The sequence below is a fragment of the Oryx dammah genome, unplaced genomic scaffold (genome assembly GCF_014754425.2).
Source record: "Oryx dammah isolate SB20612 unplaced genomic scaffold, SCBI_Odam_1.1 HiC_scaffold_8, whole genome shotgun sequence".
In the NCBI taxonomy this organism is placed as follows: domain Eukaryota; kingdom Metazoa; phylum Chordata; class Mammalia; order Artiodactyla; family Bovidae; genus Oryx; species Oryx dammah.
The window spans coordinates 54,002,257-54,013,736 of record NW_024070192.1 but is presented as its reverse complement, the minus strand read 5'-3'; the positions used below and the strand labels follow the sequence as shown (position 1 = coordinate 54,013,736).

Sequence of the window (11,480 nt, the reverse complement as noted above, 5' to 3'; positions counted from 1 at the left end):
AAAAAAAAAGTTTAATATATGCCACAAAGCGTTAACTATATAGGATTGATCTCTCGCCACAAAAAACTAGAAAAACAGAAAATACATTAACCATTTTCAGACACTGGACCACAAGTAGCATAGAATTATGATCTCTGAGAGAGAAAAAACAAAAGGAAGCAAGCACTTTGGTTGTCCCAGCTTACTGGCTGAAGACAGTTTTCAGCTGAAACTGAAGTCTAGGAAACCCAAAGAGCTCAGTGTTTTCACTGAATTGAGGTGACAGATATTGAAGTTCAGGGAAGCCAAGGTACCTAGAATTTACAAAGCAGAGTATGAGGAGGAGGCAGAGAGAGAAAGAGAAATCTACAGGAATTTATAAAGAGTTCTTCACAATTATTTGGGTGAAAACTGATCATTGCATGTGTAGGGTAGCATTCCACAAGGCTGGAAAAAGAACCTCTGGAAAGCAATAGGCCAAACAGTTCCAGGAGTTCATACAGGGCTGAGAATAGTTTGTACTCCTGCCAGCCAGGGTGGTGATGCCTGTAATACACTGTGAAAGTTAATTTCATGTGTCAAATTGGATGGTATTTTTGGATGAGGTGAGCATTTAAGTTGGTAAACTCTAAGTAAAGCAGATTGCCCTCGATAATGTCAGTGGGCTTCATCCAATCCATTAAAAGCCTGAATAGACTAAAAAAGCTGGCACACTGAACAAAAGCAAAATCTCCAGCAGTCTGCCTTTGAACATTATCTGCATGATCAGCTCTCCTGGGCCTCCAGGACACTGGCCCTCGGACTGGAACTGCACCATTCTCTCTCCTGGGTTTCCAGCCTGCCAACTCATACGGCATATTTTGGACTTCTTTTCTGGAATTATGCATGCCAAAAGTCAATGGAATAGCATTGCTAAATTACTGATAGATTTTGAAAAAAAAAAAAAAAAAACCAACCCTGCCAACCTAAAATTCTATTGCCAGGAGAAGTATCTTTCTAAAGAATAAAGACTTAAATAAATGAAGAATAAATAGAAGCTTTATCAAAGATACCAAAGCTAAAAGAAATCATTGCAAGTATATCTTTGCTACAGGAATTATAATAAAAGTTCTTTGGGGAAAATAATAGTAGTTAAAGATTCAGTTCAGTTCAGTTCAGTTCAGTCGCTCAGTCGTGTCCAACTCTTTGTGACCCCATGAACCGCAGAACACCAGGCCTCCCTGTCCATCACCAACTCCCGGAGTTCACTCAGACTCACATCCATCAAGTCAGTGATGCCATCCAGCCATCTCATCCTCGGTCGTCCCCTTCTCCTCCTGCCCTCAATCCCTCCCAGCATCAGAGTCTTTTCCAATTAGTCGACTCTTCGCATGAGGTGGCCAGAGTACTGGAGCTTCAGCTTCAGCATCATTCCTTCCAAAGAAATCCCAGGGCTGATCTCCTTTAGGATGGACTGGTTGGATCTCCTTGCAGTCCAAGGGACTCTCAAGAGTCTTCTCCAACACCACAGTTCAAAAGCATCAATTCTTCAGCGCTCAGCCTTCTTCACAGTCCAACTCTCACATCCATACATGACCGCTGGACAAACCATAGCCTTGACTAGATGGACCTTTGTTGGCAAAATAATGTCTCTGCTTTTGAATATGCCATCTGGGTTGGTCATAACTTTTCTTCCAAGGAGTAAGTGTCTTTTAATTTTATGGTTGCAGTCACCATCTGCAGTGATTCTGGAGCCCCCAAAAATAAAGTCTCAAACTGTTTCCACTGTTTCCCATCTCTTTCCCATGAAGTGATGGGACCAGATACCATGATCTTGGTTTTCTGAATGGTGAGCTTTAAACTTTTTCACTCTCCTCTTTCACTTTCATCAAGAGGCTTTTTAGTTCCTCTTCACCTTCTGCCATAAGCATGGTGTCATCTGCATATCTGAGGTTATTGATATTTCTCCCAGCAATCTTGATTCCAGCTTGTGCTTCTTCCAGTCCAGCGTTTCTCATGATGTACTCTGCATATAAGTTAAATAAGCAGGGTGACAATATACGGCCTTGACGTACTCCTTTTCCTATTTGGAACAAGTCTGATGTCCTATGTCCAGTTCTAACTGTTGCTTCCTGACCTGCATACAGATTTCTCAAGAGGCAGGTCAAGTGGTCTGGTATTCCCATCTCTCTCAGAATTTTCCACAGCTTATTGTGATCCACACAGTCAAAGGCTTTGGCATAGTCAATAAAGCAGAAATAGATGTTTTTCTGGAACTCTCTTGCTTTTTCCATGATCCAGCGGATGTTGGCAATTTGATCTCTGGTCCCTCTGCCTTTTCGAAAACCAGCTTAAACATCTGGAAGTTCGCGGTTCACGTATTGCTGAAGCCTGGCCTGGAGAATTTTGAGCATTACTTTACTAACGTGTGAGGTGAGTGCAATTGTGTGGTAGTTTGAGCATTCTTTGGCATTGCCTTTCTTAGGGATTGGAATGAAAACTGACCTTTTCCAGTCCTGTGGCCACTGCTGAGTTTTCCAAATTTGCTGGCATATTGAGTGCAACACTTTCACAGCATCATCTTTTAGGATTTGAAACAGCTCAACTGGAATTCCATCATCTCCAGTAGCTTTGTTCGTAGTGATGCTTTCTAAGGCCCACTTGACTTCACATTCCAGGAGTGTGTCTAAGTTAAGAGTAGTAGAGGAAGTCAGAGTAGTCTAAGTTAAATGTGTGTATTAAAAATTCCAGATCAATCACTAAATACATAGATAGATAAATAAATAGACATCCCACTAAAATGTCACTAAGACGACAATAGTGTAAATTAAAACTGAATCATTAAAAAATACTCAAGCAATTCAAAAGAAGACAAGAGCAAAAAATCAAAAGAACGACAACAAAGATGTATAAATAGAAGACAAATAGCAAGATGGTAGACTTAAACCCAACTACATTTATAATTACATTAAATGTAAATGGAGTATATTCTAATGAATGACAGATTTTCAGATTGGAAAAAATAGAAGAAGACCCAAAATGATGTCTACAAGAAACTCTCTTGTATTTAAAGATGTAAATAGGCTTAAAGTAAATTGAATAAAGAATAAATACCATGAAGATGTTAATATCTAATCAAGTAAACTTCAGAATATAAAATAACACCAGAAATTAATAAGGACATTGCATAATGATAAAGGACAACAAAATCAAGAGGACATAATAACCCTAGAAGGTATGTAAATAATAAAACAGCTTCAAAATACATTAATAAAAAATGGATGAGGACTTCCCTGGTGGTTCAGTGGTTAAGAATCTGCCTGCTAATGCAGGGGACACAAGTTCAAACCTGGTCAGGGAAGATTCTACATGCCATAGGGCAACTAAGTCCGTGTGCCACAACTATTGAGCTCCTATCCTAGAGCCTGGGAGCAGCAACTATCGAGTCTGTTTGCCTCAACAATGGAAGACCATGTGCCCTAAAGCCGTGCTCTACAGCAAGAGAAACCCACACACTGCAATTAGAAAGCAGCCCCCACTCACTACAACTAGAGAAGGCCCAAGGGCATCAGTGAAGACCCAGTGCAGCCAAAAATAAATAAATAAATGAATAATAAAATACATTGAAAAACTGATGAATTTGTAAAAAAATGGATAAATCTACAATTATAGTTGGAGAGCTCAACATTTCTTTATGTCATTGAAGAAAAAATTGACATAAAATCAGTAATGATGTAGAATTCAATCAACTTGACTTAATTGACAATATAAAACTATCCCCAAACAGCAGAATATACATTTTTTTCCAAGTATACATGGAACATTCATCAAAAGTAGAACATATTGTGGGCCATAAAGCAAGTCTCAATAAATTTTAAAAATACTGAAGGCATGTGATGGTTCAGTGGCTAAGTCATGTCCAACTCCTTGAAACCTCATGGACACAGCACGTCTGGCTTCCTCTCCTTCACTGTCTCCCAGAGTTTGCTTAAATTCATGTCCATTGAGTCAGTGATGCCATCAAACCATTTCATCTCCCGTTGCGTTCTTCTCCTACCCTCAATCTTTCCCAGCATCAGGGTCTCTTCCAATGAGTAGGTTTTCTGCATCAGGTGGCCACAATATTGGAGTTTCAGCTTCAGCATCAGTCCTTCCAATGAATATTCAGGGTTGATTTCCTTTAGGGTGGACTGGTTTGGTCTCCTTGCAGTCCAAGGGACTTTCAGGAATCTTCTCCAGCACCAGAGTTCAAAAGCATCAATTCTTCAGTCTTCTTTATGGTCCAAGTCTCACATCCATACATGACTCTGGAAAAATCATAGCTTTGACTATACAGACCTTTGTTGGCAAAGTCTTTGTTTATGATACACTGTCTGCTGCTGCTGCTGCTGCTAAGTCGCTTCAGTCGTGTCCGATTCTGTGCAACCCTATAGAGGGCAGCCTATCAGGCTACCCCCTCCCTGGGATTCTCCAGGCAAGAACACTGGAGTGGGTTGCCATTGCCTTCTCCATGATACACTGTCTGGGTTGACCAAAAGCTAGGTTGTCATAGCTTTCCTTCCAAGGAGTAACTTTCATTGCATTCATACACTATATGTTTCATTTTTTTTTGCAATAATAAAATTAAACTAAAAATCAATAACAGGTATCTAGAGAATCCTCAAATATTTTGTGATTAAACAATACCTTTCTAAATAACCCATGGGTCAAAAAAGGAAATCTGAATAGAAATTAGAAAATATTTTGAAGTAAATTAAATACAACATATGAAATTTTGTGAGAAGCTGCTAAGGGAGTGCTTAGAGGGAGATATATAGCCCTAAATGTTTATATTAGAAAAGAAGAAAGGTCTCAAAGCAACTACTTAAATTTACACCTTAAAAAACTAGAAAAAAAAAGAGAGAAAATTAATTCCAATGTAAATAGGAAGAAGTAAACAATAAAGGTAAGACTGGAAGCTGCTAAAACACAACGTGAAAAAAAAACAAACAAAAAAAATCAGTGAAATCAAAAGCTGCTTCTTTGAGAAGATCAATAAAATTGGTAAACTAGACAGACTAATTAAGAAAAAAGGGAAAGAAGACATAAATTATTATATCGGAAATAAGAGAGTATCAGGAGTATATTTTATAGACATTAAAGTATAATAAAGGAACATTATGCCAATTAAAGTATTTAAATGAAACGGACAAATTCCTTAAAAGATGAGAAGAATGCACAATCAGGAAAAAATAGATACCCAGGATATCTCTAAGTCAACTAAAGAAATGTTCCCTTAAAATCTATCAGGCCTGGATAACTTCACTAATGAATTCTAACAAATTACGGAGGAAATAATACGGATTATATACAATCTCTTTCAGAAAATAGAAGGTCAGAGAATCCCTTTCAAATCATTTTATGATACAATTACCATACTATCAAAACCAGACAAAAACATTACAAAAGAATAAAACTACAGACCAGTATTCCTCATGAACATAGAAACAAAAACATTTAAGAAAGATTTAGCAAACTGAATGCAGAAATATGTGAAAAGGATAATTCATCAGATGAAGTGGGATTTATCCTGAGAATATAAGATTAGTCTAATTTTCAAAACTCAATATACGTCATTTCAACACAGTAAAAGAGAGGCACAACTGGCTCTGTGGCTTAGTTGGCTAAAGCGCCTGTCTCGTAAACAGGAAATCCTGGGTTCGAATCCCAGCAGGGGCTGCTGGGATTTTCTCTCTCAAAACCGAGTCCTTTGTTTTTAGGGCTTCTCAGTGGGTGCTAGCGGTAAAGAACACATCTGCCAAAGAGGTGACATGAGGTGCTGGTTCAATCCCTGAGTCAGGAGGATCCCCTGGAGGAGGAAATGGCAACCCACTCCAGTATACTTGTTTGGAAAAATCACCAAGGGAGCCTCGTGGGCAATAGTTCATGGGGTCGCAAACAGTGGCACATGACTGAAGCAACTTAGCATGCAAAAAAGAAAAGTCATATGATCATCTAAATAGAAAAAACACTTCACAAAACCCAACATTCATTCATGACAAAAAAAAATTCTCAGCAAACTTAGAATAAAATTCCCTTGACCTGATGAAAAGAGTCTTCAAAATAAACTACAGCTAACATTACACTTGATGGTGAGATAGATGTTGAATGCCTTCCTCCTAAGATTGAAAATGAGGCAAGTATATCTGCTCTTACCAAGTCTTTTTAACATTTTAATGAAGGCAAGAGAATAGGATAGAGAAAAAGTCACGCAGATTGTAAAAGAAGAAATAAAACTTTCTTTTTTCACTGTTAACATGATTATCTATGTAGAAAATCTTAAGCAGTTTATGAAAAAGCCACCAGAACTAATATATGAGTTCAGTTAAGGTCATATAATACAAATTAAAAATACAAAAATTAATTGTATTTCTATATTTTTAGCAACGAAAAATTGAAAAAATTTTCAAATTCTGGCAGGATTTTGATTGGGACTAAATTGATTCTACAGATCACTTTAAAGAGAATTGGCATCTTTATGAATGCGTCTTCCAAAATGTGAAATAACCCTCTACATATGTAGATCTTCTTTAATATTCAATAATGTTTTATAGTTTTTGTGTAGAATTCTTACATGTCAAATGAAGATTCATTTCTAGATTTTTATGCTTTCTAATGCTATTTTAAATATTATCTTTAACATTTTCATTTTAATTTGTTTACAGCTAGATTATAGAAATTCAATTGACTTTTGCAATATTTACCTTGTATCTAGTTGTTGTTCAGTCGCTCAGTCATGTCCAACTCTTTGTGACCCCAGGGACTCCAGCATATCAGGCTTCCCTGTCCTTTACTATCTCCTGGAGTTTGCTCAAACTCTTGTCCATTGTGTGGGTGATGCCATCCAACCATCTCAACCTCTGGTCCCCTTTTCATCCTGCCTTCAATCTTTCCCAGCATCAGGGTCTTTTCCAATGAGTCAGCTCTTCGCATCAGGTGGCCAAAGTATTGGAACTCCAGCTTCAGCATCAGTCCTCCCAAAGAATATTCAGGGTTGATTTCCTTTAGGATGGACTGGTTGGATCTTCTTGCTGTCCAGGGGACTCTCAAGAGTCTTCTCCAGCACCACAATTCAAAAGCGTCAATTCTTTGGCGTTCAGCCTTCTTTATGATCCAAGTCTCACATCTGTACATATGTACTGGAAAACCCACAAATCTAATTTGATAATTTTACTCTTCCAAAAAATATAAAAATTTTACAACTTCCATTTATATCTTCCTGATTTAGATGCTATTAATGCTGTACATTTTAACCTATCAACTTTTCTTTTGAAACCCCATACATTTATTGTTGCTTTATATACTCAATATTGCTTTATATACTCAATGGCTGGATGGCATCATTGATGCAATGGACATGAATTTGGGCAAACTCCAGGAGATGGTGAGGGACAAGGAGGGCAGCCGTGCTGCAGTCCATGGGGTTGCAAAGAGTTGGACATGACTGGATGACTGAATAACAAGAAGAACAACACTCAATATTTCACCTATTTTCCACTTTTTGTGTGCTTTATTGCCTCTTACTCCTCCTCACATCTTCCATCAGGGTTTTCTTCTGCCAGAGTGAAGTTTTGTTGGTACCAAATTATTTCAGTTTTTGTTTGTCTGAAAATGACTTTTTCCCTTTAATTACTGATATCGAATTGAAACTAATCATTTTTCTTCCAGCACATTGAAGATAGCATCTGTTGTCTTTTGATTGCTATTGCTATTAATGAGTTGTAAGTTATCTGTCACTCCTTTAAAACTAATCTGTCTTTTCTCTCATTGCTCTAGAGAGTCTTTTTGTCTTCCGGATTCTGCAGTTTCACTGTGGTGGATTCATACATACGACCTGCTTGGGATTCCTCAGATTTCTAGACTCTGTGTGTTGATGTATTTCATCAGTCCTGAAAAATTTCAGCCCTAAAATCTTGATTTATCCTTCATGTCTTTTTTCCTCTTTCATAGTTTTGTATTTCTATGCTGTATTATGGGACTGTTTATTTTCAAGTCAGTCTTTCTGTGTACTCATTCTTGTCACGTGTGATTATTCTAGTAAATCTGTCTGTGGTATTCTCTTTTTCAAAGAAGTTCTTCTGGTTCTTACTCAAAATTGCTTGATCATTTTTTCATAGTTTCTTTTTCTTGTATATATTTTCACATGTGTATGTTGTTTTCATTAAGATTCCCTGGTGGCTCAGATGGTAAAGAGTCCGCCTGCAAGGCGGGAGACCGGGATTTGATCCCTGGGTCAGGAAGATCCCCTGGAGAAGGAAATGGCAACCCACCCCATTATTCTTGCCTGGAAAAGCCTATGGCTGGAGGAGCCTGGCGGGCTACAGTCCGTATTACAGTATGTATTTTCACGTGTGTGTTTTGATTAAACATATTAATACACGTGGTTATTTTATAGTCTTCACCTTATCATTCTGGGATTAAAGCTTTTGCAGGGCTCTTCTGCCATCTGTTGCTTCTCGCTCTTAGTCCTTAGCACTTTATTCCACTGCGTTTCTCCTTTCCTGTGTCTTCCCTTCAGTCCTTCCTTTCTTCCTGTCTCCCTCCCTCACTCCCTCCCACTTAGTTACCCCACGCTTTTCTATTATGTAGTCATTTGTTTATGATCTGTCCTTCTGTGTGTGTGTGTTTGTATTTTTACTTTAATCTGATCACTGTCCTTGACATTTTATATGTGGGAACGCTTTGAGGTCTGGGATAAATTTGGCTTCCTCTAAAGAGGATTCACTTTTGCTCTGCCAGGTGCTGGAGGCATTACTAGCTCCTGGGATGATTCTAGTTATAGCCTCCACTTGGGGTATTCAGACCACCCAGATAGTGTGGATTTTTTGCTGTAAACTGTGTCATGGGCAACTTGAAGTTTGAATGAATATTTTATAGAGATTCCTGGCACATTTGTCTACACACTCACACACACACACATCCCTTATCCTCTCCAGTGCAAAGTTTGAGACAGATTTTCCTTTTAATCTCAAGGAGAGTGTGGAACGTGTTTCTAAATTCACTCTTACACTCAAGGCATAGCCTTTCACATGTCCCATTTTAATCCTGGAAAATCTCTTCTTGGATTCCCCATCTTTGGCAGACCTGGCACTTTGACTGCTTTTTCAAAGTCTAATGAAGCCTTGAGTAACAAAGTTCAAGTTCACCAGGTTCAGCAAATGTTCTTGGAGTACTGGGTTCTGCTTACACCTTGTTACTCCACTTCACTAGATCCTAGACTAAGAATTCCGAAATTTTCTGCTCATTCATTGATGTTCTTAAGAAAATCCAGAATTTTTAGTTGTTTTCTTTAAGTGTATTGATTCACTTGCTGTGTTTCCAGGAATGGAAATCAGTTTCATAAGAAAAAAGAAAACACTTGTATTTTATACCTCAATAGTCTTCATTTAAACAGTGCAGATATATAGTATCTCCTGGAAATCCACTACCGTTTTATAGATTAATCATACTGTATATTTGAAAAGTGCTTTTAACTATTCAAATTGCTTTCACATGTATCTGTGGTTCTCAAGGGGGGTAGTACTGCCCTTCAGGGGAGTTTAAAAAATCTGAAGGCGTTGTTTGGCTTATCATCATGCATGGGGCCATTATCAGTGTTTAGTGGGATCCAGAGATGCTAGACTCCTACAATGCACAGGACAGTCCTTCCCAAAGGCTCATTGCCTTGTGTCTCTTATGACTTTGGAATTTTCCCCCTGTTCATTGAGAGACTGAATGTCTGATGAGATTTCAAGTAGGAGGTGTGCTTTTTCTCACATTTTCTTGTATCTTATCCTGTGTCATAACACAGGAAATTGTTTTAATATTATGCTTCCTAATGAGGCCCAGCTCATTTGTAAGAATATTTTTCCTTTTCATTTTCTCACTTTGATAATCTTTAATTTGTCTTGGCACATTATTCTTGCTTCAATTAACATTATATTCCTAAAAAAAAAAAAAAGAGTATATTCCTGTTTCTTATCATATGCAAACAAGTCCAGTTTTTATCACTTATCCTAGCATTATTTAATAGGCGGCACATCTCTGCTGCTTGTTTTTTAAGTTCTGAATCCAAACTAATATGTTCTTCATAACTCCATGCTATCATCTGACTCCTTCCCTGTGCCCTTTAGTGAAATTATGCCAGGGTATTTATAGATTGATCTAGATTTACAGATTGAACCAGAAAGTTACTTAAAATTACTCAATAACCATACGTAGCAGGAGAGCAATCATAGATGCTACGTAACTGAATGTGTTTGGCTGTGTTCCAATAAAACTTTATTTACAAACCAGGGGGTGGGCAGGAGATGCTCTGGGGCTATCGTTTACCCACTCCTGCCCTAAACAATGCTGTCTTTCAAAGCACTCCAGGCAGACACAGAGACAATCAGAAAAACATGCTTAATTATAACTCTCTTCTTCATACTTTTATGTATTTCCCAAACTTTCTAATAAGCAGTTATTTTATCTATATGTGCATTTATTTCACAACTCCTTTTATTTAGTTTGGAAGGAGGAGCTCCCATAACACATGCGCAATGCTTCCAGATTGAAAAGACACAAAGGCTGTATTGTGAAAATTCTCCATCCTTCCTCCATTCCAAACTATCTGCGTCCCTCCCTGCAGGTAGCCACTGCTATCTGGTCCTTTGTGTTCTCCCAGAGACGTGTTATCATGTGCAGCTAAGTGAGCAGAGCCAAAGTGGTACCCAACTTCAAAGGATGCCATTTATATTGAGCTCCTGGGATGCCACTGTCATGGAGCGCAATGGGGTAATACCCCCTGGAGTTTTGCAACGCAGTGGCCTGATCAAAGATGTTTACTGTGTATATGTGTGTGTAAATATATGCCTACAAATATACATAGGTATGTGTGTCTAATTGTATACTTACAACAAACATTTAGGTATATATGTGCAAGCATATTTTCTTGATTGCTCTGCCATTTGCAATTCTGGAATGGTCTGCCATTTCCTTCTCCAGCGTATCTTCCTGACCCAGGGATCAAACATGTGTCTCCTGCCTTGCAGGTGGATTCTTTACTACTGAGCCACTGGGGAAGCCCATTTTCTTCTACTGGCCTCCTTTTAAAACTGGGAACAGTGTATTGTGCACACATTGTTCTGCACCTGGACTTCTGACTTCCCCCCCATTTGATAATATACCTGGATACTTTTTGCACATTACTTTATAAAACTTCATTCTTTTTGATAATGATGGTGATGGTGGTGGTGGTGATGATGGTGGTAGTGGTGATGGTGGTGGTGGTAGTGATGGTGATGGTGGTGGTAGTTATGGTGATGGTGATGATGGTGGTGATGATGGTGATGGTGATGGTGATGGTGGTGGTGATGGTGGTGGTGATGGTGGTGGTGCTGTTGGTGGTGGTGATGGTGGTGGTGGTGATGGTGGTGGTGGTGATGGTGATGATGGTGATGATGGTGGTGGTGATGGGGTGATGGTGATGGTGGTGGTGATGGTGGTGGTGATGGGGGTGATGG

The 11,480-nt window shown here is 38.6% G+C and overlaps 1 non-coding gene across 1 annotated transcript; it reads left to right on the top strand.

Annotated features, from left to right (window-relative positions):
* The first annotated feature begins 5,602 nt into the window (after positions 1-5,602).
* TRNAT-CGU lies at positions 5,603-5,676 on the top strand. Its single transcript has one exon. It is a non-coding gene; the product is annotated as a tRNA-Thr (tRNA).
* Positions 5,677-11,480: the final 5,804 nt, after the last annotated feature.